General features: G+C 45.9%; 7 non-coding genes across 7 annotated transcripts; all 7 read left to right on the top strand.

Annotated features, from left to right (window-relative positions):
• LOC130319612 (U2 spliceosomal RNA) lies at window positions 1-191 on the top strand. Its single transcript, XR_008865764.1, has one exon. It is a non-coding gene; the product is annotated as a U2 spliceosomal RNA (small nuclear RNA).
• Window positions 192-2,286: 2,095 nt separating this feature from the next.
• On the top strand, window positions 2,287-2,477 carry LOC130319611 (U2 spliceosomal RNA). The gene has a single exon (XR_008865763.1). It is a non-coding gene; the product is annotated as a U2 spliceosomal RNA (small nuclear RNA).
• Window positions 2,478-4,553: 2,076 nt separating this feature from the next.
• On the top strand, window positions 4,554-4,744 carry LOC130319610 (U2 spliceosomal RNA). Its single transcript, XR_008865762.1, has one exon. It is a non-coding gene; the product is annotated as a U2 spliceosomal RNA (small nuclear RNA).
• Window positions 4,745-6,825: 2,081 nt separating this feature from the next.
• LOC130319609 (U2 spliceosomal RNA) lies at window positions 6,826-7,016 on the top strand. Its single transcript, XR_008865761.1, has one exon. It is a non-coding gene; the product is annotated as a U2 spliceosomal RNA (small nuclear RNA).
• A 2,085-nt stretch (window positions 7,017-9,101) lies between these two features.
• On the top strand, window positions 9,102-9,292 carry LOC130319607 (U2 spliceosomal RNA). The gene has a single exon (XR_008865759.1). It is a non-coding gene; the product is annotated as a U2 spliceosomal RNA (small nuclear RNA).
• A 2,092-nt stretch (window positions 9,293-11,384) lies between these two features.
• On the top strand, window positions 11,385-11,575 carry LOC130319606 (U2 spliceosomal RNA). The gene has a single exon (XR_008865758.1). It is a non-coding gene; the product is annotated as a U2 spliceosomal RNA (small nuclear RNA).
• A 2,094-nt stretch (window positions 11,576-13,669) lies between these two features.
• LOC130319604 (U2 spliceosomal RNA) lies at window positions 13,670-13,860 on the top strand. The gene has a single exon (XR_008865757.1). It is a non-coding gene; the product is annotated as a U2 spliceosomal RNA (small nuclear RNA).
• Window positions 13,861-15,696: the final 1,836 nt, after the last annotated feature.

Here is a 15,696-nt window from a genome sequence, read left to right as displayed (position 1 = left end):
ATCGCTTCTCGGCCTTTTGGCTAAGATCAAGTGTAGTATCTGTTCTTATCAGTTTAATATCTGATACGTCCCCTATCTGGGGACCATATATTAAATGGATTTTTGAGAACGGGGGCCGATTTCGAAGCTTGCTTCCGTCGCCCTATGCATTGACCCGATATGGCAGTATCTTCGGGTACAGTGCACCACCCCCTTACAGGGTTAAAAAGAAAGATTCCTACTTTCATTGCTACCTGCTTGCTGGCTAGCCAGCTAGCCAGCCCTGTGGGCCTTGCTGCTGCTGCAGCCAATAAACAAAAGGTGGTGCTGCTGCTGCTTCTGCTGCTTCTGCTTCTGCTTGTGTCTGGCCCCTGTTGGAGCGTCCAGGCACAGGACTTCTGCTGCTGCTGACTAAATGGCCTCCTTAATTGGATCATTTGAGTAGCCAGCACACCTGTGCAGGTAGGGCATGACATGATAGGCAGCTGCCTTGATAGCGGGTGGGTGCTGAATGTTCCTAATTGACAAAATAAGATTAATGCTTATGAAGAAATATAAAATCTCATCCCTTCCCCAATATCGCGCCACACCCCTACCCCTTAATTCCCTGGTTGAACGTGATGGACATATGTCTTTTTTCGACCGTACTAACTATGTAACTATGTAACATAACATGGGGGGGGGGGGGGTCTCCTGGCTGTTCACACAGGTGTGTCATTGCTGTACATTGACCATGCATTGCTTCTGTGGTATTGCAAAGGCAAAGACAAATGCTTCCAGCCATCCATTGCACTAATGGATTGGTCATCAGCTGGCTGTCTATGTCCCGCATCAATATAGACCAAAGTACAGAGGGTTAGGCTATGCTATTGTGCACCTACCTGATGCATCAGAAGGTGCGAGGCCCTTGCTAAATTCTGTGCACAGACTTTGAGATCTATGCTTTAGACTGTATCTAAACCTGCTCCAACATGGACTGACATTCTGGCCTACTTTCAGCCGATGCGACTTGTCTGTCGCTGAACAGTCGCTTTTTATGTATTCAGCACCTATGTATAATGTTGTAAAAATGCTCTAGAAGCTAAAGTCGCAGAAATGTCACACATATTTGGCCTGCAACTTTCTGTGCGACAAATTCAGACAGGAAAAATCAGTATAAATCCTTAGAAAATTATCCCCCAGTGTCTCCATCTGCTGGCGGTATTGAATAAGCATTGCTGCACTGATGGGGTATGCATTAGACGAAAAAAAAGAAGAAAAAGAAGAATAATACGCCCAGAAAAGAGGCGAAAAGGAGAAAAACGTAAAAAAACGTGAAAAAAAAGTAAGAGGAAGAGAAGGGAAAAAAAGGTGGAAATGGGTTTAAAAGTGATTTCGGCGGAGAAATATATATATATATATATATATATATATATATATATATATATATATATATGCGCACACACACACATAGATATAAACGTATTCTCCGTTGAGATATTGCAGCCGCTGCTGTGTCCAGGCCCAGGAGCCTTAGCACTGTGCTGTGATGTCACTCAATACCACTGACATCACTAGGTGTAAACAACATCTCTCCTTTGCTGTGTATGTGACTATGGAGCTGTTTGGTGATGTCGTCTATTACGGCCTTCATAGAAGCAACAGGAGATTGTTGCATCCATCTTGAACCCTCAGAACTACAGTGCTATGATGTCACTCACTTCCACAGGCCTTGCAGAGTGTAAACAACAACAACCCAGCTTTGTTGTGTATGTAACCAAAGGGATTTGTGATGTCACCTAGAACCTTCACAGCAGCGACAGCTTTATGAGGAGCATCAGCACTGCTCTGCCTGAGCAGAACCATCACCGCCATAGGTTGTCAAATAACCCGGATTTAACCCACACAGGTAAGTCCAATGGGGTGCAGGCATGTCCTCTATGCTTACAGCTTCCCGTGGGTGTTGGTTTGATACCGTTTGGGGACAGCCAAGGAGGCATCTGCAGGCAACAAAGGTAGGTGTGTGCTTGTGTGTGTGTTTCCTATGCAGATCCTAAGCCCAGTGTCACATGCAAGTAGGAGGAGTAAGAAGGGTTCCTGGCAAATCCGGGTTATGGATTGCATTTAAAAAGGCCCCGTGGGAGTGCAATGGGCCCCTGTCTTGCTGCTTAGCAATAATGGTATGGGTTTAGGTTCTGCTGTGTGTACTGGTGGTTGACTGCCCCCCAGCCCAGAGTGTGCATGGAAAATTGTCTGGCAGCCTCCCTGACAGCAAGCAGTGATAGTGCCCATGAAGGGGACCTTGTTGGGCCCGCCCCTTTCACGGTTATCGCTTCTCGGCCTTTTGGCTAAGATCAAGTGTAGTATCTGTTCTTATCAGTTTAATATCTGATACGTCCCCTATCTGGGGACCATATATTAAATGGATTTTTGAGAACGGGGGCCGATTTCGAAGCTTGCTTCCGTCGCCCTATGCATTGACCCGATATGGCAGTATCTTCGGGTACAGTGCACCACCCCCTTACAGGGTTAAAAAGAAAGATTCCTACTTTCATTGCTACCTGCTTGCTGGCTAGCCAGCTAGCCAGCCCTGTGGGCCTTGCTGCTGCTGCAGCCAATAAACAAAAGGTGGTGCTTCTGCTGCTTCTGCTTCTGCTTGTGTCTGGCCCCTGTTGGAGCGTCCAGGCACAGGACTTCTGCTGCTGCTGACTAAATGGCCTCCTTAATTGGATCATTTGAGTAGCCAGCACACCTGTGCAGGTAGGGCATGACATGATAGGCAGCTGCCTTGATAGCGGGTGGGTGCTGAATGTTCCTAATTGACAAAATAAGATTAATGCTTATGAAGAAATATAAAATCTCATCCCTTCCCCAATATCGCGCCACACCCCTACCCCTTAATTCCCTGGTTGAACGTGATGGACATATGTCTTTTTTCGACCGTACTAACTATGTAACTATGTAACATAACATGGGGGGGGGGGGGGTCTCCTGGCTGTTCACACAGGTGTGTCATTGCTGTACATTGACCATGCATTGCTTCTGTGGTATTGCAAAGGCAAAGACAAATGCTTCCAGCCATCCATTGCACTAATGGATTGGTCATCAGCTGGCTGTCTATGTCCCGCATCAATATAGACCAAAGTACAGAGGGTTAGGCTATGCTATTGTGCACCTACCTGATGCATCAGAAGGTGCGAGGCCCTTGCTAAATTCTGTGCACAGACTTTGAGATCTATGCTTTAGACTGTATCTAAACCTGCTCCAACATGGACTGACATTCTGGCCTACTTTCAGCCGATGCGACTTGTCTGTCGCTGAACAGTCGCTTTTTATGTATTCAGCACCTATGTATAATGTTGTAAAAATGCTCTAGAAGCTAAAGTCGCAGAAATGTCACACATATTTGGCCTGCAACTTTCTGTGCGACAAATTCAGACAGGAAAAATCAGTATAAATCCTTAGAAAATTATCCCCCAGTGTCTCCATCTGCTGGCGGTATTGAATAAGCATTGCTGCACTGATGGGGTATGCATTAGACGAAAAAAAAGAAGAAAAAGAAGAATAATACGCCCAGAAAAGAGGCGAAAAGGAGAAAAACGTAAAAAAACGTGAAAAAAAAGTAAGAGGAAGAGAAGGGAAAAAAAGGTGGAAATGGGTTTAAAAGTGATTTCGGCGGAGAAATATATATATATATATATATATATATATATATATATATATGCGCACACACACACATAGATATAAACGTATTCTCCGTTGAGATATTGCAGCCGCTGCTGTGTCCAGGCCCAGGAGCCTTAGCACTGTGCTGTGATGTCACTCAATACCACTGACATCACTAGGTGTAAACAACATCTCTCCTTTGCTGTGTATGTGACTATGGAGCTGTTTGGTGATGTCGTCTATTACGGCCTTCATAGAAGCAACAGGAGATTGTTGCATCCATCTTGAACCCTCAGAACTACAGTGCTATGATGTCACTCACTTCCACAGGCCTTGCAGAGTGTAAACAACAACAACCCAGCTTTGTTGTGTATGTAACCAAAGGGATTTGTGATGTCACCTAGAACCTTCACAGCAGCGACAGCTTTATGAGGAGCATCAGCACTGCTCTGCCTGAGCAGAACCATCACCGCCATAGGTTGTCAAATAACCCGGATTTAACCCACACAGGTAAGTCCAATGGGGTGCAGGCATGTCCTCTATGCTTACAGCTTCCCGTGGGTGTTGGTTTGATACCGTTTGGGGACAGCCAAGGAGGCATCTGCAGGCAACAAAGGTAGGTGTGTGCTTGTGTGTGTGTTTCCTATGCAGATCCTAAGCCCAGTGTCACATGCAAGTAGGAGGAGTAAGAAGGGTTCCTGGCAAATCCGGGTTATGGATTGCATTTAAAAAGGCCCCGTGGGAGTGCAATGGGCCCCTGTCTTGCTGCTTAGCAATAATGGTATGGGTTTAGGTTCTGCTGTGTGTACTGGTGGTTGACTGCCCCCCAGCCCAGAGTGTGCATGGAAAATTGTCTGGCAGCCTCCCTGACAGCAAGCAGTGATAGTGCCCATGAAGGGGACCTTGTTGGGCCCGCCCCTTTCACGGTTATCGCTTCTCGGCCTTTTGGCTAAGATCAAGTGTAGTATCTGTTCTTATCAGTTTAATATCTGATACGTCCCCTATCTGGGGACCATATATTAAATGGATTTTTGAGAACGGGGGCCGATTTCGAAGCTTGCTTCCGTCGCCCTATGCATTGACCCGATATGGCAGTATCTTCGGGTACAGTGCACCACCCCCTTACAGGGTTAAAAAGAAAGATTCCTACTTTCATTGCTACCTGCTTGCTGGCTAGCCAGCTAGCCAGCCCTGTGGGCCTTGCTGCTGCTGCAGCCAATAAACAAAAGGTGGTGCTGCTGCTGCTTCTGCTTGTGTCTGGCCCCTGTTGGAGCGTCCAGGCACAGGACTTCTGCTGCTGCTGACTAAATGGCCTCCTTAATTGGATCATTTGAGTAGCCAGCACACCTGTGCAGGTAGGGCATGACATGATAGGCAGCTGCCTTGATAGCGGGTGGGTGCTGAATGTTCCTAATTGACAAAATAAGATTAATGCTTATGAAGAAATATAAAATCTCATCCCTTCCCCAATATCGCGCCACACCCCTACCCCTTAATTCCCTGGTTGAACGTGATGGACATATGTCTTTTTTCGACCGTACTAACTATGTAACTATGTAACATAACATGGGGGGGGGGGGGTCTCCTGGCTGTTCACACAGGTGTGTCATTGCTGTACATTGACCATGCATTGCTTCTGTGGTATTGCAAAGGCAAAGACAAATGCTTCCAGCCATCCATTGCACTAATGGATTGGTCATCAGCTGGCTGTCTATGTCCCGCATCAATATAGACCAAAGTACAGAGGGTTAGGCTATGCTATTGTGCACCTACCTGATGCATCAGAAGGTGCGAGGCCCTTGCTAAATTCTGTGCACAGACTTTGAGATCTGTGCTTTAGACTGTATCTAAACCTGCTCCAACATGGACTGACATTCTGGCCTACTTTCAGCCGATGCGACTTGTCTGTCGCTGAACAGTCGCTTTTTATGTATTCAGCACCTATGTATAATGTTGTAAAAATGCTCTAGAAGCTAAAGTCGCAGAAATGTCACACATATTTGGCCTGCAACTTTCTGTGCGACAAATTCAGACAGGAAAAATCAGTATAAATCCTTAGAAAATTATCCCCCAGTGTCTCCATCTGCTGGCGGTATTGAATAAGCATTGCTGCACTGATGGGGTATGCATTAGACGAAAAAAAAGAAGAAAAAGAAGAATAATACGCCCAGAAAAGAGGCGAAAAGGAGAAAAACGTAAAAAAACGTGAAAAAAAAGTAAGAGGAAGAGAAGGGAAAAAAAGGTGGAAATGGGTTTAAAAGTGATTTCGGCGGAGAAATATATATATATATATATATATATATATATATATATATATATATATATATATGCGCACACACACACATAGATATAAACGTATTCTCCGTTGAGATATTGCAGCCGCTGCTGTGTCCAGGCCCAGGAGCCTTAGCACTGTGCTGTGATGTCACTCAATACCACTGACATCACTAGGTGTAAACAACATCTCTCCTTTGATGTGTATGTGACTATGGAGCTGTTTGGTGATGTCGTCTATTACGGCCTTCATAGAAGCAACAGGAGATTGTTGCATCCATCTTGAACCCTCAGAACTACAGTGCTATGATGTCACTCACTTCCACAGGCCTTGCAGAGTGTAAACAACAACAACCCAGCTTTGTTGTGTATGTAACCAAAGGGATTTGTGATGTCACCTAGAACCTTCACAGCAGCGACAGCTTTATGAGGAGCATCAGCACTGCTCTGCCTGAGCAGAACCATCACCGCCATAGGTTGTCAAATAACCCGGATTTAACCCACACAGGTAAGTCCAATGGGGTGCAGGCATGTCCTCTATGCTTACAGCTTCCCGTGGGTGTTGGTTTGATACCGTTTGGGGACAGCCAAGGAGGCATCTGCAGCCAACAAAGGTAGGTGTGTGCTTGTGTGTGTGTTTCCTATGCAGATCCTAAGCCCAGTGTCACATGCAAGTAGGAGGAGTAAGAAGGGTTCCTGGCAAATCCGGGTTATGGATTGCATTTAAAAAGGCCCCGTGGGAGTGCAATGGGCCCCTGTCTTGCTGCTTAGCAATAATGGTATGGGTTTAGGTTCTGCTGTGTGTACTGGTGGTTGACTGCCCCCCAGCCCAGAGTGTGCATGGAAAATTGTCTGGCAGCCTCCCTGACAGCAAGCAGTGATAGTGCCCATGAAGGGGACCTTGTTGGGCCCGCCCCTTTCACGGTTATCGCTTCTCGGCCTTTTGGCTAAGATCAAGTGTAGTATCTGTTCTTATCAGTTTAATATCTGATACGTCCCCTATCTGGGGACCATATATTAAATGGATTTTTGAGAACGGGGGCCGATTTCGAAGCTTGCTTCCGTCGCCCTATGCATTGACCCGATATGGCAGTATCTTCGGGTACAGTGCACCACCCCCTTACAGGGTTAAAAAGAAAGATTCCTACTTTCATTGCTACCTGCTTGCTGGCTAGCCAGCTAGCCAGCCCTGTGGGCCTTGCTGCTGCTGCAGCCAATAAACAAAAGGTGGTGCTGCTGCTGCTTCTGCTGCTTCTGCTTCTGCTTGTGTCTGGCCCCTGTTGGAGCGTCCAGGCACAGGACTTCTGCTGCTGCTGACTAAATGGCCTCCTTAATTGGATCATTTGAGTAGCCAGCACACCTGTGCAGGTAGGGCATGACATGATAGGCAGCTGCCTTGATAGCGGGTGGGTGCTGAATGTTCCTAATTGACAAAATAAGATTAATGCTTATGAAGAAATATAAAATCTCATCCCTTCCCCAATATCGCGCCACACCCCTACCCCTTAATTCCCTGGTTGAACGTGATGGACATATGTCTTTTTTCGACCGTACTAACTATGTAACTATGTAACATAACATGGGGGGGGGGGGGTCTCCTGGCTGTTCACACAGGTGTGTCATTGCTGTACATTGACCATGCATTGCTTCTGTGGTATTGCAAAGGCAAAGACAAATGCTTCCAGCCATCCATTGCACTAATGGATTGGTCATCAGCTGGCTGTCTATGTCCCGCATCAATATAGACCAAAGTACAGAGGGTTAGGCTATGCTATTGTGCACCTACCTGATGCATCAGAAGGTGCGAGGCCCTTGCTAAATTCTGTGCACAGACTTTGAGATCTATGCTTTAGACTGTATCTAAACCTGCTCCAACATGGACTGACATTCTGGCCTACTTTCAGCCGATGCGACTTGTCTGTCGCTGAACAGTCGCTTTTTATGTATTCAGCACCTATGTATAATGTTGTAAAAATGCTCTAGAAGCTAAAGTCGCAGAAATGTCACACATATTTGGCCTGCAACTTTCTGTGCGACAAATTCAGACAGGAAAAATCAGTATAAATCCTTAGAAAATTATCCCCCAGTGTCTCCATCTGCTGGCGGTATTGAATAAGCATTGCTGCACTGATGGGGTATGCATTAGACGAAAAAAAAGAAGAAAAAGAAGAATAATACGCCCAGTAAAGAGGCGAAAAGGAGAAAAACGTAAAAAAACGTGAAAAAAAAGTAAGAGGAAGAGAAGGGAAAAAAAGGTGGAAATGGGTTTAAAAGTGATTTCGGCGGAGAATATATATATATATATATATATATATATATATATATATATATGCGCACACACACACATAGATATAAACGTATTCTCCGTTGAGATATTGCAGCCGCTGCTGTGTCCAGGCCCAGGAGCCTTAGCACTGTGCTGTGATGTCACTCAATACCACTGACATCACTAGGTGTAAACAACATCTCTCCTTTGCTGTGTATGTGACTATGGAGCTGTTTGGTGATGTCGTCTATTACGGCCTTCATAGAAGCAACAGGAGATTGTTGCATCCATCTTGAACCCTCAGAACTACAGTGCTATGATGTCACTCACTTCCACAGGCCTTGCAGAGTGTAAACAACAACAACCCAGCTTTGTTGTGTATGTAACCAAAGGGATTTGTGATGTCACCTAGAACCTTCACAGCAGCGACAGCTTTATGAGGAGCATCAGCACTGCTCTGCCTGAGCAGAACCATCACCGCCATAGGTTGTCAAATAACCCGGATTTAACCCACACAGGTAAGTCCAATGGGGTGCAGGCATGTCCTCTATGCTTACAGCTTCCCGTGGGTGTTGGTTTGATACCGTTTGGGGACAGCCAAGGAGGCATCTGCAGGCAACAAAGGTAGGTGTGTGCTTGTGTGTGTGTTTCCTATGCAGATCCTAAGCCCAGTGTCACATGCAAGTAGGAGGAGTAAGAAGGGTTCCTGGCAAATCCGGGTTATGGATTGCATTTAAAAAGGCCCCGTGGGAGTGCAATGGGCCCCTGTCTTGCTGCTTAGCAATAATGGTATGGGTTTAGGTTCTGCTGTGTGTACTGGTGGTTGACTGCCCCCCAGCCCAGAGTGTGCATGGAAAATTGTCTGGCAGCCTCCCTGACAGCAAGCAGTGATAGTGCCCATGAAGGGGACCTTGTTGGGCCCGCCCCTTTCACGGTTATCGCTTCTCGGCCTTTTGGCTAAGATCAAGTGTAGTATCTGTTCTTATCAGTTTAATATCTGATACGTCCCCTATCTGGGGACCATATATTAAATGGATTTTTGAGAACGGGGGCCGATTTCGAAGCTTGCTTCCGTCGCCCTATGCATTGACCCGATATGGCAGTATCTTCGGGTACAGTGCACCACCCCCTTACAGGGTTAAAAAGAAAGATTCCTACTTTCATTGCTACCTGCTTGCTGGCTAGCCAGCTAGCCAGCCCTGTGGGCCTTGCTGCTGCTGCAGCCAATAAACAAAAGGTGGTGCTGCTGCTGCTTCTGCTGCTTCTGCTTCTGCTTGTGTCTGGCCCCTGTTGGAGCGTCCAGGCACAGGACTTCTGCTGCTGCTGACTAAATGGCCTCCTTAATTGGATCATTTGAGTAGCCAGCACACCTGTGCAGGTAGGGCATGACATGATAGGCAGCTGCCTTGATAGCGGGTGGGTGCTGAATGTTCCTAATTGACAAAATAAGATTAATGCTTATGAAGAAATATAAAATCTCATCCCTTCCCCAATATCGCGCCACACCCCTACCCCTTAATTCCCTGGTTGAACGTGATGGACATATGTCTTTTTTCGACCGTACTAACTATGTAACTATGTAACATAACATGGGGGGGGGGGGGTCTCCTGGCTGTTCACACAGGTGTGTCATTGCTGTACATTGACCATGCATTGCTTCTGTGGTATTGCAAAGGCAAAGACAAATGCTTCCAGCCATCCATTGCACTAATGGATTGGTCATCAGCTGGCTGTCTATGTCCCGCATCAATATAGACCAAAGTACAGAGGGTTAGGCTATGCTATTGTGCACCTACCTGATGCATCAGAAGGTGCGAGGCCCTTGCTAAATTCTGTGCACAGACTTTGAGATCTATGCTTTAGACTGTATCTAAACCTGCTCCAACATGGACTGACATTCTGGCCTACTTTCAGCCGATGCGACTTGTCTGTCGCTGAACAGTCGCTTTTTATGTATTCAGCACCTATGTATAATGTTGTAAAAATGCTCTAGAAGCTAAAGTCGCAGAAATGTCACACATATTTGGCCTGCAACTTTCTGTGCGACAAATTCAGACAGGAAAAATCAGTATAAATCCTTAGAAAATTATCCCCCAGTGTCTCCATCTGCTGGCGGTATTGAATAAGCATTGCTGCACTGATGGGGTATGCATTAGACGAAAAAAAAGAAGAAAAAGAAGAATAATACGCCCAGAAAAGAGGCGAAAAGGAGAAAAACGTAAAAAAACGTGAAAAAAAAGTAAGAGGAAGAGAAGGGAAAAAAAGGTGGAAATGGGTTTAAAAGTGATTTCGGCGGAGAAATATATATATATATATATATATATATATATATATATATATATATATATGCGCACACACACACATAGATATAAACGTATTCTCCGTTGAGATATTGCAGCCGCTGCTGTGTCCAGGCCCAGGAGCCTTAGCACTGTGCTGTGATGTCACTCAATACCACTGACATCACTAGGTGTAAACAACATCTCTCCTTTGCTGTGTATGTGACTATGGAGCTGTTTGGTGATGTCGTCTATTACGGCCTTCATAGAAGCAACAGGAGATTGTTGCATCCATCTTGAACCCTCAGAACTACAGTGCTATGATGTCACTCACTTCCACAGGCCTTGCAGAGTGTAAACAACAACAACCCAGCTTTGTTGTGTATGTAACCAAAGGGATTTGTGATGTCACCTAGAACCTTCACAGCAGCGACAGCTTTATGAGGAGCATCAGCACTGCTCTGCCTGAGCAGAACCATCACCGCCATAGGTTGTCAAATAACCCGGATTTAACCCACACAGGTAAGTCCAATGGGGTGCAGGCATGTCCTCTATGCTTACAGCTTCCCGTGGGTGTTGGTTTGATACCGTTTGGGGACAGCCAAGGAGGCATCTGCAGGCAACAAAGGTAGGTGTGTGCTTGTGTGTGTGTTTCCTATGCAGATCCTAAGCCCAGTGTCACATGCAAGTAGGAGGAGTAAGAAGGGTTCCTGGCAAATCCGGGTTATGGATTGCATTTAAAAAGGCCCCGTGGGAGTGCAATGGGCCCCTGTCTTGCTGCTTAGCAATAATGGTATGGGTTTAGGTTCTGCTGTGTGTACTGGTGGTTGACTGCCCCCCAGCCCAGAGTGTGCATGGAAAATTGTCTGGCAGCCTCCCTGACAGCAAGCAGTGATAGTGCCCATGAAGGGGACCTTGTTGGGCCCGCCCCTTTCACGGTTATCGCTTCTCGGCCTTTTGGCTAAGATCAAGTGTAGTATCTGTTCTTATCAGTTTAATATCTGATACGTCCCCTATCTGGGGACCATATATTAAATGGATTTTTGAGAACGGGGGCCGATTTCGAAGCTTGCTTCCGTCGCCCTATGCATTGACCCGATATGGCAGTATCTTCGGGTACAGTGCACCACCCCCTTACAGGGTTAAAAAGAAAGATTCCTACTTTCATTGCTACCTGCTTGCTGGCTAGCCAGCTAGCCAGCCCTGTGGGCCTTGCTGCTGCTGCAGCCAATAAACAAAAGGTGGTGCTGCTGCTGCTTCTGCTGCTTCTGCTTCTGCTTGTGTCTGGCCCCTGTTGGAGCGTCCAGGCACAGGACTTCTGCTGCTGCTGACTAAATGGCCTCCTTAATTGGATCATTTGAGTAGCCAGCACACCTGTGCAGGTAGGGCATGACATGATAGGCAGCTGCCTTGATAGCGGGTGGGTGCTGAATGTTCCTAATTGACAAAATAAGATTAATGCTTATGAAGAAATATAAAATCTCATCCCTTCCCCAATATCGCGCCACACCCCTACCCCTTAATTCCCTGGTTGAACGTGATGGACATATGTCTTTTTTCGACCGTACTAACTATGTAACTATGTAACATAACATGGGGGGGGGGGGGGGTCTCCTGGCTGTTCACACAGGTGTGTCATTGCTGTACATTGACCATGCATTGCTTCTGTGGTATTGCAAAGGCAAAGACAAATGCTTCCAGCCATCCATTGCACTAATGGATTGGTCATCAGCTGGCTGTCTATGTCCCGCATCAATATAGACCAAAGTACAGAGGGTTAGGCTATGCTATTGTGCACCTACCTGATGCATCAGAAGGTGCGAGGCCCTTGCTAAATTCTGTGCACAGACTTTGAGATCTATGCTTTAGACTGTATCTAAACCTGCTCCAACATGGACTGACATTCTGGCCTACTTTCAGCCGATGCGACTTGTCTGTCGCTGAACAGTCGCTTTTTATGTATTCAGCACCTATGTATAATGTTGTAAAAATGCTCTAGAAGCTAAAGTCGCAGAAATGTCACACATATTTGGCCTGCAACTTTCTGTGCGACAAATTCAGACAGGAAAAATCAGTATAAATCCTTAGAAAATTATCCCCCAGTGTCTCCATCTGCTGGCGGTATTGAATAAGCATTGCTGCACTGATGGGGTATGCATTAGACGAAAAAAAAGAAGAAAAAGAAGAATAATACGCCCAGAAAAGAGGCGAAAAGGAGAAAAACGTAAAAAAACGTGAAAAAAAAGTAAGAGGAAGAGAAGGGAAAAATGGAAATGGGTTTATAATATATATATTATATGTAGATAATATATATATATATATATATATATATATATATATATATATATATATATGCGCACACACACACATAGATATAAACGTATTCTCCGTTGAGATATTGCAGCCGCTGCTGTGTCCAGGCCCAGGAGCCTTAGCACTGTGCTGTGATGTCACTCAATACCACTGACATCACTAGGTGTAAACAACATCTCTCCTTTGCTGTGTATGTGACTATGGAGCTGTTTGGTGATGTCGTCTATTACGGCCTTCATAGAAGCAACAGGAGATTGTTGCATCCATCTTGAACCCTCAGAACTACAGTGCTATGATGTCACTCACTTCCACAGGCCTTGCAGAGTGTAAACAACAACAACCCAGCTTTGTTGTGTATGTAACCAAAGGGATTTGTGATGTCACCTAGAACCTTCACAGCAGCGACAGCTTTATGAGGAGCATCAGCACTGCTCTGCCTGAGCAGAACCATCACCGCCATAGGTTGTCAAATAACCCGGATTTAACCCACACAGGTAAGTCCAATGGGGTGCAGGCATGTCCTCTATGCTTACAGCTTCCCGTGGGTGTTGGTTTGATACCGTTTGGGGACAGCCAAGGAGGCATCTGCAGGCAACAAAGGTAGGTGTGTGCTTGTGTGTGTGTTTCCTATGCAGATCCTAAGCCCAGTGTCACATGCAAGTAGGAGGAGTAAGAAGGGTTCCTGGCAAATCCGGGTTATGGATTGCATTTAAAAAGGCCCCGTGGGAGTGCAATGGGCCCCTGTCTTGCTGCTTAGCAATAATGGTATGGGTTTAGGTTCTGCTGTGTGTACTGGTGGTTGACTGCCCCCCAGCCCAGAGTGTGCATGGAAAATTGTCTGGCAGCCTCCCTGACAGCAAGCAGTGATAGTGCCCATGAAGGGGACCTTGTTGGGCCCGCCCCTTTCACGGTTATCGCTTCTCGGCCTTTTGGCTAAGATCAAGTGTAGTATCTGTTCTTATCAGTTTAATATCTGATACGTCCCCTATCTGGGGACCATATATTAAATGGATTTTTGAGAACGGGGGCCGATTTCGAAGCTTGCTTCCGTCGCCCTATGCATTGACCCGATATGGCAGTATCTTCGGGTACAGTGCACCACCCCCTTACAGGGTTAAAAAGAAAGATTCCTACTTTCATTGCTACCTGCTTGCTGGCTAGCCAGCTAGCCAGCCCTGTGGGCCTTGCTGCTGCTGCAGCCAATAAACAAAAGGTGGTGCTGCTGCTGCTTCTGCTGCTTCTGCTTCTGCTTGTGTCTGGCCCCTGTTGGAGCGTCCAGGCACAGGACTTCTGCTGCTGCTGACTAAATGGCCTCCTTAATTGGATCATTTGAGTAGCCAGCACACCTGTGCAGGTAGGGCATGACATGATAGGCAGCTGCCTTGATAGCGGGTGGGTGCTGAATGTTCCTAATTGACAAAATAAGATTAATGCTTATGAAGAAATATAAAATCTCATCCCTTCCCCAATATCGCGCCACACCCCTACCCCTTAATTCCCTGGTTGAACGTGATGGACATATGTCTTTTTTCGACCGTACTAACTATGTAACTATGTAACATAACATGGGGGGGGGGGGTCTCCTGGCTGTTCACACAGGTGTGTCATTGCTGTACATTGACCATGCATTGCTTCTGTGGTATTGCAAAGGCAAAGACAAATGCTTCCAGCCATCCATTGCACTAATGGATTGGTCATCAGCTGGCTGTCTATGTCCCGCATCAATATAGACCAAAGTACAGAGGGTTAGGCTATGCTATTGTGCACCTACCTGATGCATCAGAAGGTGCGAGGCCCTTGCTAAATTCTGTGCACAGACTTTGAGATCTATGCTTTAGACTGTATCTAAACCTGCTCCAACATGGACTGACATTCTGGCCTACTTTCAGCCGATGCGACTTGTCTGTCGCTGAACAGTCGCTTTTTATGTATTCAGCACCTATGTATAATGTTGTAAAAATGCTCTAGAAGCTAAAGTCGCAGAAATGTCACACATATTTGGCCTGCAACTTTCTGTGCGACAAATTCAGACAGGAAAAATCAGTATAAATCCTTAGAAAATTATCCCCCAGTGTCTCTATCTGCTGGCGGTATTGAATAAGCATTGCTGCACTGATGGGGTATGCATTAGACGAAAAAAAAGAAGAAAAAGAAGAATAATACGCCCAGAAAAGAGGCGAAAAGGAGAAAAACGTAAAAAAACGTGAAAAAAAAGTAAGAGGAAGAGAAGGGAAAAAAAGGTGGAAATGGGTTTAAAAGTGATTTCGGCGGAGAAATATATATATATATATATATATATATATATATATATATATATGCGCACACACACACATAGATATAAACGTATTCTCCGTTGAGATATTGCAGCCGCTGCTGTGTCCAGGCCCAGGAGCCTTAGCACTGTGCTGTGATGTCACTCAATACCACTGACATCACTAGGTGTAAACAACATCTCTCCTTTGCTGTGTATGTGACTATGGAGCTGTTTGGTGATGTCGTCTATTACGGCCTTCATAGAAGCAACAGGAGATTGTTGCATCCATCTTGAACCCTCAGAACTACAGTGCTATGATGTCACTCACTTCCACAGGCCTTGCAGAGTGTAAACAACAACAACCCAGCTTTGTTGTGTATGTAACCAAAGGGATTTGTGATGTCACCTAGAACCTTCACAGCAGCGACAGCTTTATGAGGAGCATCAGCACTGCTCTGCCTGAGCAGAACCATCACCGCCATAGGTTGTCAAATAACCCGGATTTAACCCACACAGGTAAGTCCAATGGGGTGCAGGCATGTCCTCTATGCTTACAGCTTCCCGTGGGTGTTGGTTTGATACCGTTTGGGGACAGCCAAGGAGGCATCTGCAGGCAACAAAGGTAGGTGTGTGCTTGTGTGTGTGTTTCCTATGCAGATCCTAAGCCCAGTGTCACATGCAAGTAG

The sequence above is a fragment of the Hyla sarda genome, unplaced genomic scaffold, assembly GCF_029499605.1.
Source record: "Hyla sarda isolate aHylSar1 unplaced genomic scaffold, aHylSar1.hap1 scaffold_2143, whole genome shotgun sequence".
NCBI lineage: Eukaryota > Metazoa > Chordata > Amphibia > Anura > Hylidae > Hyla > Hyla sarda.
The sequence above is the reverse complement of the archived record's forward strand: the minus strand, read 5'-3'. Positions and strand labels throughout refer to the sequence as shown.